Source organism: Pararge aegeria, chromosome 7 (genome assembly GCF_905163445.1).
Source record: "Pararge aegeria chromosome 7, ilParAegt1.1, whole genome shotgun sequence".
In the NCBI taxonomy this organism is placed as follows: Eukaryota; Metazoa; Arthropoda; class Insecta; order Lepidoptera; family Nymphalidae; genus Pararge; species Pararge aegeria.
In genome coordinates, this window is record NC_053186.1 from 11,652,808 (window position 1) to 11,670,526 (window position 17,719).

The 17,719-nt window shown below is 35.9% G+C and overlaps 1 protein-coding gene across 1 annotated transcript in view; it reads right to left on the bottom strand.

Moving 5' to 3' along the window:
* LOC120625079 (glutaredoxin domain-containing cysteine-rich protein CG31559-like) overlaps positions 1-17,719 on the bottom strand; it is a 113,507-nt gene that overhangs the window by 57,302 nt on the left and 38,486 nt on the right. The gene's annotated exons all lie outside the window — the stretch shown is intronic.

Sequence of the window (17,719 nt, forward strand, 5' to 3'; positions counted from 1 at the left end):
ACCTGTTCAAACATCGTTTAAAAAAATATGCCTATATTCTTGTACTTATTACATAAATATGGTATGTATGTTTCTGTAAGTTTTTTTTTTTTCCTTCGTGCATCAACCACTATCTACCTTTTTTTAGGTTTCACAAGCTCAGGTTGGCTTCTAGTAGCCTTTGCACCCTAGTACTAAGTATCTTATTTGTGTTTTGTTACAATAAAGTTTCTATATTCTATTTCTCTTCCGAATAGATAAAAGTAATAATTAAAGAATTAAGTAATACGTTCCACCTGAAAGGGTCAGACCAGTAACTCAACCAAACAGTAATCAAATTCATCACTTACTTGTTGAGTAGAGGTGTTCCAAGCTGGTATGTATCATCATTTCGAATGATCTTTATTATTTATCATTTTTAAAAGCGCCAACCCTAACCTTACTTTATGATACCAGTACAAAATCTATCAAGCTACCGTTAGTTCTATTCTGTACTTACCACTAACTTATGGTTAGACCTAAATTTGTTATACGTATATCTTGTAACATAAAAAGAGAAACTAAATTTTCAACCATACACTTTTTAATACCCCGAAATTATGGGTTTAACAGCCCTAGAGGATTGTTTGAAAAAATTAATATTTCACACAATATCATTTCAAATGCGAAGAAGCGGTGAAAGGCCAGTGATTAGGATTTTAGCTTCACTTTCTGGGGTCCGAGTTCGAATCCCATCACGTACAAGCTGTACTCGTTTTTTAAGTAATTTTAAAATATTGCTTGCTTCAACGGTAAAGGAAAACATCTTGAGGAAATCTGCATGCCTGAGAGTTGAGCTCCATAATATTCTCAAAGGCGTGTGAAGTCCACCAATCCGCTCTGAGCCAGCTTGGCGGACTACTGCCTAAAACCGGCTCATTGTGGCAGGAGACCGGTGCCCTATACGCCGGTTATGATGATGATGAAACGAATCAAACAAAATCAATTGGTATTCATATTAATTGATTGATTAAATAAGTCTCTACTTATTGACCACACAAATAAAATAAAGTCAAGGAATTTAAAAAACAGCTTAGTCTAAGCATCAGAGAAAGCAAAGTCAGTATTTTTGCTACCGTTTTTCGCAGACAACCAACGAAAATTTGCACACAAAATATGGCGCATCTATGGTGTACTAAATATGAATAGCGATTTTCTAACGAAGGAACAGATATTAAACAAAAGATTAATAAAAAAATGAATTGTTACAAATTAATCGCATAAAATTAACCGATTTCTTTTACAGTAGATTATAGGTTGACGGTATGCAGCTATGACAAGGCAAATTATAGGTTAACGTGTAACCAGTCAGTTTTCCTGTTAATGTCACAATACCAAAAGAAACCATTGCGTCGGTGAAAGTTAATCGAGTTATAACCGGCCCAGTATTTACTGTATGTCAATGGATGATCAATGGAACAATCGGTGCTAGGAAGCGTGGCGAATTCTTCCTATTGGCGCAAAAAAGCGATGATAGCGTTCCGTTCGTTTGCCTCGTTCAAACACGATGAATTGTTGCGAACCACGTTCTATCTAAAGACATGCATAGAATCAGAATTCAGTCTCGATCCGGCCGGAGTTTTAACCACCCTACCGACAAACACCTCCAGCTCCACGATTTAGCGTTCCCGATTAAGGAAATGGGTTTAATTTAACTGCTATACCCTTAACAGGCTACCACCCATGAACCCATTACTATATTAGACTGCATCATCACTAACCAATAGTTAAAATTACAATTAAAGGTTAACTTTTAGTGGAATAAAAAATAATAATGTGGATAGTAAGAACGGCAATCCTACGAGTGTTTTACTTGCTTATTCATCTCGCATTAACTCTTATAAGAATGCTTTCAAGCAACTCATTTGTGTTCAAAGAAGAAGAAGAAGAAACACTTTTTTACACGCCAAACATTAAATAATACAGAGAACACAAAATAACAACAATAAGAATTACATTAAAAATGTAGGCATGCAAATACGGCCTCATTGCTAATAACAATCTTTCACGGGCAACCTTTGTAGACAGAACCTTTGTTTTATTTGGTTTATTTTGGCTAAGGTCGTCGACGCTGAGCATGCTAACCTGTATGGTAAGCAATTTGCTGGTAGCCGGTATTTTTTTATTCCATTAAAATATAGCCATTGACTGCGTCAAACCTGGTAATACATTTATTCGTCGGGGTTGTCATTAGCCGCGGTCGGAGCCAAGAACAGAGAAAATTCTGAAATTATAAATTCCCAAATTGCTCTTGCTGGGATTGGAACCTGGACCACCAACTTATAAGACCTGCTCCAGAGATCGAGAAAATATGTTAAATGAATGTTATTAACTATATCCAGACGCGAACAACGAATTATAAACGTATTATTGAATCAAAAATTCTAATGTATTGGGGGCTTATTTAAAAAAAAAACGAGCGAGCGATCTCATCAATAGCCTCTAACAGTCTACTGCTGCCTCTCTTAATGGAAGGGATTGCCCATAGACATCTCGCTGGGTAGACGGGATGGTGATCGCAGCCCGTTCTCCGTTATATTCTCCTAGTCGCTCCGTATGACTTCCGCGGGATGAAAAGAGTGGTGGCAATCCTGTTCTGATCTGCCGGTATCACACTGCGCAATTAGTTTGGATTTTATAAATGTTTAAAATGCATATAACAATTTATAAAATTGATATTTCCCCCAAATGTAGGTAAAAGCATTATGAATTAATTAGCTTGTATTAATTTACTTATACTGCACTTTTGTGCTACGTTTTGTATCCTACTTTTTAATCCTGTTTTTTTAATGTTAAGCTAATGTTTGACTTATATCTTACGCTATTATGGAAGAATTATGGCAGTTTCATTTACGTTAAATCGCTTAGTGTTATTCTGTTTTACAATAAGATAGCTGTGGCTGAATTCTCAAGTTTAGATAATCATTATAAATTTGCAAATAAAAGTCCGCCGAAAATCAATCCCGCAATTTCCAACATAACTGTGCACACCACTGGATCAGGAAGGTTGTCAGGTAAAATAAACTAGTAAATTATTACAAATACCGTTCAATCATTTGTACAAATAATAATAAAAATGTTTTTTTACATTATATAAATATTTATTTGAATTTCATTTTATATAATATAATACATTTAACGTTACGGATGGCACGTTATCTAGGGTTGCAACTTTAATGAGGAAATACAGTTACTTAGTTCTCTTTATAAATATAAAATATAAATGGATACAATCGAACAACTACAACCAACACTAAAAAAACCAAAAAAAAAACGAATCATCACTTTTGTGTAAATAAATACAATTTATGTTGATGACATTTTAAATGGACAATATTAGTTCGTATGTTATCGCCAGATCTACACCAATCATAAGCAGATAATGTAACGATACCGTTTACAATAGACAGTGAATTTACAAGTATATTACTTACTCTAGGCAATAATCTAAATTCCGCATTAATTAAATCCATTAGTTTACAGCGATTTTTTACCCCGTATCATGCTAATGTACGCATATTTGTTCCAGCGAAGTGTAGTGAAAATATAATGCAGCCATACAACTTGGTTTTTGTGGGACCATTCCAGTTTTAAAATCTTTATACCTACTTAAAGGACTTGGTGAGCGCGTTGGTCAAACTAGTGGAAAATCCCGAGTTAATTCCCCGACAGGAGCAACTTAGGAATATATAATTTCTGAATTTTCTTCGGTTTGGTCTAGTGGGGGATTTCGGCCTTGCTAATTAACTACCCACCATCCCACTGAAAAAAACATGCCGTCAGGTGATTTCGTTTCGGCACAATACCATACAATATGCATACGTGGAAATCAATCAATGGTAAGGGTTCCATGTAACGGCTGTCTTAGTCTGCGTTGAAATTACAATATTCGGATAGATATTTCGAGATTATCAATTAAAATTAAATTCAAAATTAATAAAGCTTTTGGAACCTCAAGACTGTTTCTTTGTATGACACACCGCATCGATTCGGAAAGCAAATTCTACCGAGAGGACACCGACATGAAAATCAGGTGCAGTTGCTATTTTCCAACATTAATTTATCATTAAAATATTCATAAAACATACAAAGGTTTTCGATACCTGACGACACTACAATAGTGAGCGAGTAAACTACATACTAAGGGTATCAAATAGGTTTTTGGATTGATGTTTCATAAAAGACACAAAAATTATTCGGTTCGAGTTAATGTGCGAACAGTATTAAACGAGTATCTCGCTTTGACCCGAAAAGAATGGTCACCTTAATAACGCCATTCTCGAATTATAAACAGGTGTAGAACAGTCGTAGAATAGTCACGCTATTTATAATTTATTATGTGTGTAGTCATATTTTTTAAGTAACTTAAGATAACTCACTGTACCTACAGAATATAGGTACAGTGAGTTATCTTTTCTTGAACATAAATGTATGCGTAGTCTTTATGTTTGTGGTTATAGTGAAAGTGTTTTTAATTCACCACAGGTTTACGTTAGCCAGCGTTTACGTGTATGGAAAGTGATGATGCAGTTTAGATCAATTTAGGTTCTGAACAGTGGCGTGCACTGGGTTTCTTACCAGAGTATGCATACAGTAGGAAAATTGCACAAAATGGAAAAAATCCTCCTTCTATACGAGCTATATTTCAATTTTAGGGTATGCAGTGCTTTTGTGCATATATGAAGTGCACGCCACTGGTTCTGAATATACATAGAAGTGGTACCTATTGCTCTTAATTTAATATGTTAATACTGATTTGGAAATACTAAGAAATAAAAAATTAGCCGAATTTGAAGAATTTTTTTTTTTTGTATGTAGTTATATAGATTTCTGTGCCGATTTATTTATTATTCATTAATTTATTTTACATCTTGTTAGTACGAAAGGGCCTATAACACTAATTAGAGGGAACTACATCATTTATAGAAAGACAAATGAATGAAAGATGATATTAAATATTATAAAAGACATGATATTAATATAGTGTTACTCTGCAAATATTGAAGTAAAGGTGATGATATGATATTTTACGTTAGTTTTTGGTAAATTTGATTTTGTCGTTTATAAATATTTATCCAAAATATTAGGTAAGCGGAAATCCGAAACATTTTTTTTAGAAACCAGCAACGAAGTAACAAAAAAAGGTTTTTATTCGTATTCTGGAGTACTAAGACAACAGGAAAATCGTGGTGGGATTATGCAGAATACCTTCTCGCCTATGATAAAGGAGCCCTGTGCCTGCGAGTCTTTAATAGGCTAATGATCAAGGCGATTTTGAATTGCTGAAATTCTGTCTAACCACCTAAAATTTTTTTTTTTGTGAATACTATAGCCTATAAAGAAGGCCTCATTAAACAGGGCATGCAAGAACTCGTCCTGCAACATGGCGTCCTGTGGCCACCAACCTGAGGGGCAGGTGTAAGCATAATCCGCCTGTAATTACAGCGGCAATTACGCCCGTCAGATCAGAACACAGCATTGCATCAATGCTGCTTTGCGGCAGAATTAAGCATTGCGGTAGTAACTACTTCCCCGGCTATCACAAAAATGTTGCTCTTGTATTTCAAATAAACCCACGAACCCACATAGGAGCGGCATGGTGATTATTCCCGGTACGTACCCTATCTCGTCTATGAGAGAGGGGCCTGTACCTGTTGGACTTAAATAGGCTGGCTAGGATGATGATTTTTAATCAGCCATGTGATATTAATTTTCAGAGATCCCGGAAAACCGAATAGAGGTACCGTACAGGATTAAAGCTCTAATATCCGTTTTCAATACTTCATCATCCTCATGTCAACCAATCGATGTCCACTGCTGGACATAGGTCTTTTGTAGGGAGTTCCACAATACACGGTCCTGGGCCGCTTGCCTCCAGCGACTCGCCTGATGTCATTTTTCCACATCGTTGGGGGCCGACCGACGCTGCGCCTACCGGTGCGCGGTCGCCATTTCAGCACCTTAAGACCCCAACGTACATCGCTTCTCCGAGCTATGTGCCCTGCCCATTTCCACTTCAGCTTCGCGACTCGCTGTAGCTATGTCGGTAACTATAGTTCTTCTACGGATCTCTTCATTTCTGATTTGATCACGTAAAGATACTCCTAGGATAGCTCTCTCCATAGCCCGCTGAGTGAGTTTTGTTTTCAATGCTTAGTAACGCCTAATCAAAGTGGATTCCTAGGCATACATTTACCTTTCAGGAATCGATTTTCACCAGGCAACTCATATAAGCTAACTTGTCTATGATTCTTGCCACAAGGTGTGGTTTGTGTTTGTATATTCATTTTAATTTATCGTATGATTTTAAAATTTAAAAAAAAAGCCGACTTTATATTTTATTCATCTGCCAAGTGTCAGTTTACGAGTTCCTTAAACATTAAGCACCGCCTAATCGTTGTTTCCTCTACGCATCACCAAAATCATAAGGTGTTCGATTTAAGCGTTCAAAAACATAGGTCTGGAAACTGGAAACCTGTGCCCAGCGTAGAAAATTCACAGGTCGAGGACGTAACTGGAATATGTGGCAAGAAAAAACGATCAGTAGCGACAGTAGGCAATTTAACCAGACGCGTTTCGTGTACGTGTTATGCAAATTGACATTTTTTGTTCGGAGTATGAAAGTGTGCTTAAAATATCAAGGCCGATTTTGAAGTTCCGCAAATATCATGTGTTTTAGACAGAGTGTTGTAAAAATAATATTTTAAATGCCTCTTTGGTCTAGAGGTTAGCATATTCTACTAAAAATCACGAGATTTATGGTATTCGCTCAAACGAGTTAATAAAATGATGTATCAGGAAATTGGCGCTGTCAACCACGATCCTCGCAATCATATTAAGTCGTCGGACTTGGTTATCACCAATATGTGATAAATTCACCAATCCGCAATGGAGCAGCGTGGTGGGTCTGAGCTCTAAAAACTCTCTCATTGGGGGTTGTGCTCTGCAATGGGGTGTTAATAGGCTGAGGAAGGTTAAAGCTTATTTAACATCGCACTACAATCTTTAGGCTGAGCGAACTAAGTCGTAGTATATTGCATAGAGTAGCGGATGAGGTTTATATGGTAAGAAATTACTTTTCATATCTATATTATACTATAGTAGATCAATATGTGTATACCTATATATATATACTATGTGTAATATATGTGTACTTAGTATTAGGATGTATGAGAAAGTGGTTTATTATTATTTTAAATTTAAATTGCTGCACCAACCAGTTCCTTCTGCTTTCCTAACATCAAAGGTTGTCTGAAAGAGATCTCTTTAGCGATAAGACCGCCTTTGCACGCCCCATTTTCTATTCTAAGTTCCTTCTGTGTATGAGTTTACCTTGTCAAAAATGTGTGTGTCCAATAAACTTCTCAAACACAAAGACTGGTATGCGGCCCAAGACACGAGTAATGCTTTGAATAAAATCAATAAATATACTGGATTAATACATTTTTCGAGACAAATTAAATTTTAAACTTTAAAATGCTGTCGAAAGCCCGCAATATTTGAAGTACCTATGTATCCAACATGTTTTATTTTTTTATGTTTAACAAAATATAATTATATCGTTTATTAAAATGTAAATGACATTACACATGGCTCTACAAAATTCATATCGGAAGCACTTTTATTCGTTCCGGTGCTAATACCTAACAAGCTAGCGCGGGTCATTAATTTTAATTCTGACTACAGAGCTAATGTCTAAAACATTATAATGAAGTCTGTGTTTGAATAGAAAGTGAACTTTTGCTTTTTAAAGTGATATAACAGATTTTATTTAACTCATGAAGATGTACGAATTTTATGGAAATTTTAAAATGTTATGCTAATAGGTTATTTTTGATGGAAAGTAATGGATTTTGCAGCAAACGATGACATGTACTTATCTGGCACTGGCACTCAGCCGTTGTTTTGGATTGTCTGTAGCAGATAATTACCATAAGGGTTGGAACAACGTCACGAGGGTTTGTCTGGTGGAAGGCTTCGGCTCTGGCTATATACCAGCCTACTGAAAAAGACGTGACGCTGCGTGCCGCTAAGAAATTGACGGCCGATTGGCTCAGTGACCATAGAACTTCCTTTCTGAGTTCAAGGCTGTGGGTTTGATTCCCAAAACTGGAAAATGTTTGTGTGATGAACATGAATGTTTTTCAGTTTCTGGTTGTTCATCTGTTTATAATAAGTATTTATATATTAATCATTAGTCATCTTAGTACCCATAACACAAACTCCACTTACTTTAGGGCTAGGTGGCGATATGTATATTGTCGTAGTATATTTATTTACTTTTTCCAATGTCGTGTAGACCGATGAGGGAAATATGTCAATTGTAACGACCAGACACCTAACAGGGTAACACCCTACCATCTTCGAATGCAGCATCACTTAACACCAGGCGAGATAGCTATCGAGGGCTAACGTTGGGGTATAAACAAAACAAACTAACGGACAAACGGTTTAATTGTCTTCTGCAGTTTGGTTGTTTGGCAACGAACGCTTTTTAGCGATAAGGTCGTGTTGTTTTATGTAGTTTTTGTATATTCTGTTTCTTGGTGTGCAATAAAGTGAATTTTATTTTCTTCTTTATTTGTTAATATTGTTAGGGAGTCGTCTTACTTTAATACTTTGCTTGATAGAGTACCGGTACACGAGTATGATTCATTTTGCTCTGTGCGGCTATTGGTAGATATATAAACACACATAAATTAGTAATGCACGTTACAATATCATTTATGGAGATTTCATACTTAAATAATTTTTAACATGACTTTAAATTGAAGCGGAATAATTTTCGCAATCACGCGCAAATCGACGCCTTGACCGATTAAAATCGGTAACATTGCATCTTATTTGTAAGTTAAGTGCAAATTCGTGTAGAATGTGTTACGTAAAAACTATTGCTTATTTATCTTAAGTAATAAGAACACCAAACAAATAATTAATTACATTGTGCCTACACTACAACGTTTGTAAGGCGCTGAAATTCTGGACTTGTTCATCAAAAACAAAAGATTTCATTTGTGTACCAAAAATTGCGATGAAAACCTAGTCACTAGTGGCTTCGGCTCCCTACGGGGGGCTCCCTCCCTAGCTATCCCTATAACTTTTCATTTTCGGAGTTATGTGCGTTTTTAATTAAGTTTATTAAAAAGTCACTTGCTTTAATGGTGAAGGAAAATTTTTGTGAGGAAACCTGCACGCCTGAGAATTCTTCATATCGTTCTAAACGGCGCGTGAAGTCCAGCGATCCGTAATTGACCAGCGTGGTGGACTAAGGCCTTAACCTCTTCTCATTGTAGGGGAAGACCCGTCCCCCGTAGTGGGCCGGTAATGGGTTGATATGATGATTTTATAAGATGCCATCTAGTTTGAAAGGTTTGAACCACGTGAAAGGTTTAGAAAATGCTTCTAAAGGTTTAAAGATTCATTCCGAGAGGAGACCCGTGCCCTGTAGTTGGCTGGTATTGGTTTGATATGATTGATTGACGGACGAACAGCATTGTTCCGTGAATTGTTTAGATACTCTGAGAATATTGAATGTCCTTTACTTCATTATAAGCAGAGTATCACTATAGTACACTATATTAATATCATGTCTTTTATAATGTTTAATGTCATCTTTCATTAATTTGTCTTATAGTTGTCCATAAATTATGTATATGTGTAAGTGCCGAACTAAGAAAATGTAAAATAAATAAATAAATGATGAATTTAAATTACCTATGCTATTTTTGTAACGCATCTTTTTTTTATTGATACACGATAAGGCGCCGTTTAAAAAAACGATTTTTCGTACCTCGCCCGTAACATATTTTAGACGGTATTTAAAGATTTAAAGATCCTATTATAAATAAATATACTACGACAATATAAACATCGCCATCTAGCCCCGTAGTAAATGTTATGTGTACTAAGATAGCTGATGAATATTTTTATGAAAATAATACACATAAATACTTATAATATACAGATAAACACCCAGACACTGAAAAACAATCATGTTCATTACAAAAACAATTTCCAGTTGTGGGAATCGAACCCATGGCCGGACTCAGAAAGCAGGGTCGCTACCCACTGCGCCAGTCGGCCGTCACGTAGGTAAAGGTATGTTATATATTTCTCAGCACATTTGTATTCTTTATTCAAATTTGCAGAGAATTATATTAATTGTGCAAAGTGAAGCGGTACAAAACTATATACTTCAATCCTTTAAACTATACATTTTTGTTGTATATTAGCTCAGACAGGCATTGCTCATACTCTTAAGACAGAGGTAAGGGATGTAAGGCTTAGACTCACTACACTGCTCCAACGCAGGTAGGTGGTCATTATTGTTTTTTTTGAAGTTATACTTCTTTTGGCGCGATAGAGAAAAATGATCAGAGTGAATTTTTACGATGCGCGCGCAAACCGACACCTGAATTCTACATCGTAAAGTTAGTTCTAGGTGGCTTTTTATTTTTAGAACACGTGTTTCATAACACACGCAACAGTGTGAATAAATAAATATTATTACGTTAATGAAACCTTTTTTATTTAAATAAAATCTTTTTGATTAATTTTAATATTTATCGTCAATCACTACTGCATTTTAGTTATTTTTTTTCCATACGCCAAAGAAGTATAACTTTTAACGCGTGTACATAAGTACACACACTCTTTTTTTATGGTTTATTATTAGTTTATTCTACAACTGAACAACTTTATTATCAATTTAATCGCTTAAGTTTACTTTACTTTAGTTTTACGAATTAAGACTGCTAAATTAGTTACGACATAACTCCATTAAAAAAAAAAACAATTTTCTAGCAATTGCAACCACTAAAACACTAAAATTAATAACACTTTGAACGGTAATCATAGCAATTAAAGACTGAATACCTATATTATTTGTAATTGCTTTTTAATATAGAGTGAATGGGAAGTAGAGCTTTGGACATTTATATCAAGGTGACACACGGAGGGCAACGATATTATAAAGTAATGCCCATATTTCTTCGGAATCAATGATAGATTGTATTTTAATAGTAGATTTAGGTTGAATTTTTATACCTATATGAAATACTACTGAAATTAAAAAAGTTAAAATTAACGAAAGCCACTCTGTAGGAGTATCTATTTTAAATATACAATAAGAAAACCAAACAATTGGACAAAAGTATACCTTAACGCAGCTTGCAATATGAGTTGGTAGAAAAGTCCTATGGTCCTAATCCTAACATAGCTTGAGTTTGAATTATTGCTCTAAACAGGTTGATCGTGTAATAATTTTAAATGACAATGTGAGATGGTGATAACAAAAAAGAACGCCCGGCAAAATGTCGTGGGCTTCTTCTTAGACCAGGGCGCGTTTGTAACCCTCGTAGCTTTAGTTTTAAGTTTACGAATACCGTCTAAATATTTTTCATATAATGTATGTACCTACGCATCATAAGTGCTAAATACGGGCCTACTTGAATAAAGATATTTTTGGCTTTGACTTTGAAATCGTCACGTAAGAAAAAAACATTATGCCCTCCATGTGAGTAATTCGGTACTTAAAAATTACAGGTTTACAGGCTAGACCGCTACTATTTTAGGCTGTATCATCACTTCGCTAGCACCAGAGGAGATTACAGTTTGTTGTAATGCCATAATTCCCTATCCTATCCTATAAATCATAATTAAATTTAACTTTTCGAACACACTATGTCAACATACCATGTTAATAAATAATTAATATACGACGACATACACACAACCCCATGTAGTCCCAAAGTAAGCGTAGCTTGTGTTATGGGTACTATGATAACTGATGAATAATTAGCCAATTAGCCCCCCCCCCCCCCCCCCCCCGAATGAAGTCCTAACCACTAAACTATCACTGTTTGTTACAGGACATTAAAAACTAACTTTTTGCTAACTAAATAACCCAGCTGTAGGTACATATTTCGACAAACAAACTATAATAACGGTGCTTTAGAAAATAGATGTAGCATCATCAATCAACTCGAAACATAACAAATTGCCAATAATAAGCGAAGTCACAAGCAAAAAGCTAGTCATTTGTTACAGATTAAGTCATAAAGTAGTAGAAACTGCGAGAGTGCGCTCCATTGCGCTAACGACGTTTCACGGAGAGGCGATTTCTCGATACTCATCAGCATCGGTATCGAAATCTCGACTCTCGATTAATATTATAAATAGGTACGTGAGTCTGTTTGTACGTTACATATGACTGCCTCAATAAGTGCACAGATCTTGACGAAATTTGGCATAGAAGTAGCTTTTGTTCAAGCGGGCAAATAATAATCTTTATTGTCTATGGCTTTAAAGCAAAACTGATCTTGACGTTGGTACAATGATAGCTTTCATTTGGATGCAGAAATAATGAGACCGAAATAAATGCGGAAAAAACACACGATTCAGCTTGTTTTGACATTGAATTGACTTTTTTATACCCTTGTCTGGTGTCTTACCTGATGGTTTTTTTTTTTTACGTCTTGTACGGCGACGGCTTACGAGTACGGCAGGGCCAATTACACTAACTAGATGGAACTATATAATTTATGGATAACTATAACAAAAATGAATGAAAGATGACATTACAAATTATAAAATACATGATCATATAGTGTAGGTACTCAAAAATTAAAGTAAAGGTCATTCAATATTCTCAGAGTACCTCAACAATTCACGGAAAAATTCTGTCCACCCGTTATGAAATAGATCCCATTGAGCAATGCTGTCCAAGAGCGCGTGTAATGAGTACAATGAACGCGATGCTTCGTACAACAGTGTTGCAAATGATACAACAGTAGGTATGTGATGTGTTGATGCAGTCTAAAATGGTAGCGGGCTAACCTACTACAGTTACCGCAGTTATATTAAATAATATATAGATATACCATACCCCTATGGTTTCTTCGCGATATCGCACCGAAAAGCTAAATCGCTTGGCGGCATGTCTTTGTCGGTAAGGATGTAATAAGCCAATGCAGAAACCTCCCACCAGACCAGACAAGAAATAATCCTTAATGCCTGTTGGGACTTGAACCCGGATCACTTACGTTAAGTGGTCGTGCGTCGGTAACTAATATAATGAAATAAAATGAAAATTCACTTTATTGTACACCTAACAGAAATTAAATTATAAACAAAAACAACACAATAAAACACAGGTACCTTGGGCGGCCTTATCACTAAAAAGCGATCTCTGCCAGGCAACCCAACAGAGGAAAGGGAAAAAAAACTCAGACTTAAGGGTTAGGTTGTACACAAGAGCAGAGCAGTTACCAAATTTAAAATAAATATATATGTCAATTATTATATCATACAAAGTACAAGAAAAGTGACTCAGAAGCAAAAAAAAAAACGAATTAGGGTGGCATAAAATGTTTTTTAAGAAGTCTCTTGAAAATCAGTAGTGACTGAGTAATATATGTTAATAACTATTATAGACACCAATCCACAATAGGTCAGTTTAGTAGCTCTACAACTCTCTACAACTCTCTCTCCTAAGAGTAGGCTTGTGCCCATCAGTGGGACATTACGATGATGTTCATGCACTATGTTCTTGCTAACATTTATAGAAAAAGAACTATCAACACAATACCAACAATTTGTAATATAAATGGCTAGCCGGTAAAGCAAACAAACTGACGACAAAAAAAGGCATTGTGATTGACTTTTTGTACTATTCAAATCGATTACTGACACAATCCGATACCCATAAATAGAGCAGTCTTATTATACCCTACGGTTTCTAAGACAAGCATTTTTTATTACAACTTTCCCGTGTACAAGTTCTATTGAATCATTGGATGTTTCTTCCGACATGCGTCGTGGGACCTTTAGTTAAGGAAATGGCACTTTTACTTTAATAGCTGCACTTGGAAAAGAGAAAAATCAGGCTTCCTTCGACGTGGTCTATAATTACACTGATTATAAGCTTTCGAGCTCATTAGAGGATGTCAAGTATCAAGAATGTCTGAGCCAATTAATTGCTCATTTATAAGAAGAAAATGTTAAAGAAAATTGATTCCACTATTTCTCAAAGCAAGTAATAGTAAAATTTTATTCCTGAAAAAAAAATGCAATTAAATTAAAGCATTAATATCATCACCTGAGCAATAACCTTCTTTCTCATAGGAGTAAAAGAAGGCAGTTGATGGGCGGCTTCGGCCGTGGCTAGTTACCACCCTACCGAAAAAGATGTGCTGCTAAGCAATTAAGCATTCCGGTACAATGTCGCGTAGAAACTGATTAAGGGTTTAATATTACTGCCATACCCCTTGGATAAGCTATAAGCTTTTACTGATCATGACGACTTCTCAGCTATTAAACTGGAAACTTTTTTGGACAATATTGATAAACTATCCACAATAGCTATACTACTTACGTTACATACCGATACCGTATATTATTTTCGTAAATTTACATAAATTAGTCACGGTTATTAGTAACGTTATTCAAACAAAGCGACGTAAGTACGTTACTCGCTCTATGTAACGCAGGGTTATCTGTTTTATGGAACGTTATCAATACGTTATCGTAAATTATTTATAAAGCTGTTTTATTAGCATTACTCGTTACTAAATCCTACATACTAGATTTTCTGGGCGTAAAACTATACGTAATCTTTTAAGCTATATGTTACGGTATTGACTTGATAACATACAAATAACTAGCATTATCTTACATTTATTTATTTATTTAGCAACGCACCCCGTGAAGACATTACAGTTTCCCAATTAGTCTACCCGGGGCTATTAAAAGAATTTAACAACAAGTAATAATTACAAAACATAAAATAAAATTAAAACATAAGAATAAGCAATATAAAATTAAGAATTAAAAACTAACAATAATATTAATAACAATAACCAAAAATTCCATAATAATAAAAAAAAACATTCAAACATATAATTATTATCTTAGATCACCTACTCTCTAATAATATTTAATTTGTTTTTGGAGTCGAAGGGACGGGATGTGAAATATGTCCAGTTCCGAATTACTATGAGTTGGGTCATTGAGCAAGCGCAGCGCACGAGTCAGTGCGTGCGTAGTCAATTTAGTTTTGCAGCATGGTAAAGCAAACAAATGACGATGATGCGCACTGGCATAGCCATCCGGTACATGCAAACCTATCGACCCTTACATGAAGAAGTCACTTGTTTTGCCCTAGACTAGATTGATCACGTACTGGAGCAACGCTACAGTACGTGATTATACGATGATTATAGAGAAGTGAGTGCGAGACGACGATGTTTAAGGCAGCCCTACTTGAATGTTATTAGTCCCATATTTTTGAAATGTTATAGTATCATATGTTATGCTATACTATACTAAAATTAAAAAGCATGATCGGTATACAGTTGTACACTCCCCACGGTTGTTGTACGAGACGACTAAGGGAATGCGATGAAAGACTGGTAGCAGCGTCTTCTGTGCCACGACTATCATCCACTTTGATTACCATAACGTCTGCCCAGCATGATAATTATGGGCAAACCCCGGGTGGGTTTTTCGGATGAGGTCTATAGTCGAGCAGTGGACCTTTGTAGGCTACTAGCGGTCCCTCGCGACTTAGTCCGCATATAAGTCAATGTCATAAGATAGTCATATACTGTTGCGGACTTTTTTTAAAAACTTTTAAAGGAGAACAAGTTTATCATACATGTTATCATCGAAACTTTAACCGTTTACCCAGCGCAAGCAGCTGAAGTACTCCAAAGGAATAAAAAAACCCCATTCACATTCTTCATTGATGCTATGCTCCTTTTGGTATAAGCGTGATGATATATAACCTATATATAGCCTTTCTGTATAAATGGGCTATCCAACACTGAAATTATTTTTCAAATCGGACCAGTATTTCCTGAGATCATCGTGTTTATTTAAACAAACATAACAAACCCATTCTGCTTTATATATTAGGATTAGATTGGTGGTATAGCGTAAGAGGAAGACTGAATCATCATTTTTTGCTGTTTTATTATTGTTTATTGCCTTTAGAAAAAAAGTACTGCGATTACCAATCCGTCTGCACAGCGTGGTGATTATGGGCAAACCCCCCCTGTTGGTAGAGGCCTTTAGTCCAGCAGTGGACTGTTATAGGCTGTTATTTAAAGGCTGTTATAAGCTGTTATTTAAAGGCCGTTTTAGATTGTTATAATCTGCTGAGTTCTTTGCTGGCTCTTCTCACTGGAATCTGCCTTCCGAACCGGTGGACTGAGAGACTTGACGTTTAAAAAGTGCTTATAAACTAGGCCTTCTTGAAATAAATGAATTTTGAATTTGAATTTTGAATATTGATGATACGTCATCATGTATCCATCAGTAATTTAAGTTTATTTTATCACAGCTCAAACCCAAAATGGGAATGAAAACTAAGATATGCACGTTACTAGTTAGCAAGTAGATCGTCTGCGTCTGCCCTTAGAATGACAATTGGCCTTTGTTTTGCCGCCTTTAGTAATAACCAGATCACCCGTTCATAATTATAAATGTAATTTAGCTGTTGTATTCTTGTCATTAGTACATTGTTTGTACCATTGTTTTAAGAACAACCATGAAGGTTCACAATTTGATTTCAAAACTGGGAACAACTGTAGGTACTGTCTTTAACACAAGGTTGAACTTCGGTTTAGTTGGTCAGGGAGGATTCTCACACGTTTTCAATCACGATATTACAGACAATATCGTATTTGCTGCATTTTATATTGTTTAGTATAGTTTTTCTTTCTGTTTATTTTACAAATGTGGTATTATTTAGCCACGTTAGGTTGAAAACTATATGAAAATAAATAAATAGATACATTAAACAATAATAATCTGAATCTTCCGAATCGCGAAGGTCCAATGTGCTCGCCGAGTCTATGAAGTAGCCGACGTCTACCTTGCAGTATGGCATGGTGGCCGCATTCGAAACGGGATTTATTTTACAGCGAATAAACTGTGGTAGTATTTACGTTCAGAGGCTTTCATTCTAAATTTTTATGAAACGTTTTGCTATGTCACTGAGAAGTTCAACAATGTTTTTCGAGATACAGTATGTATGTACATATTTAGCATTTTCATAAAATGATAAAGCCATTTTGGTAAGGCTTCGGCTTGCCTTTCGTGGAGACCGAGTTCGAACCCCGGCACGCACCACTAACTTTTCGGAGTTATGTGCGCTTTTAATTCGAGCAATTTAAATATAATGGAGTGATGATGATGATGATGAGTCATTGTTTGCTGATAAGATCACTGTTCCTAAATATGATAAAACCACCTTGGGATCCCAACGTCTATTAGTCTTCCGAGCAGCGAGTACTTTTTTTTAAATATTTTTTTTCGGATTGTGTGTAGCTGATTAACCCTAATGATTTTAACAGCGTAACGCAGGCTTGTTGGCGAGCCTCGGAATGGGGCTCTGCCAGGAAGAGTTTAAGCCCTAGGGCTCGAAGAAGCGAAGGGATCGTCGGCCTGAGGGCGCCTCATGTGAGGGCGAACCTCGGCTCAGGCGATGATTGGAGTGTAAGCAGCGAGTTCCAATTTTATCCCTTTAGATAAGCAATTTAGATATGTCGCTTACCCGAAACCCTGATTGCTCCCTTATTTCTAAAGAATTAAACGTAGTGATACTCGTTAGAGCCCTATCACCTGCTAAGTTATTTTAAACTTGCTTATGAGACCTAACTATCTACAATCAACGTCTTTGGAGTAACTTATTACTTTG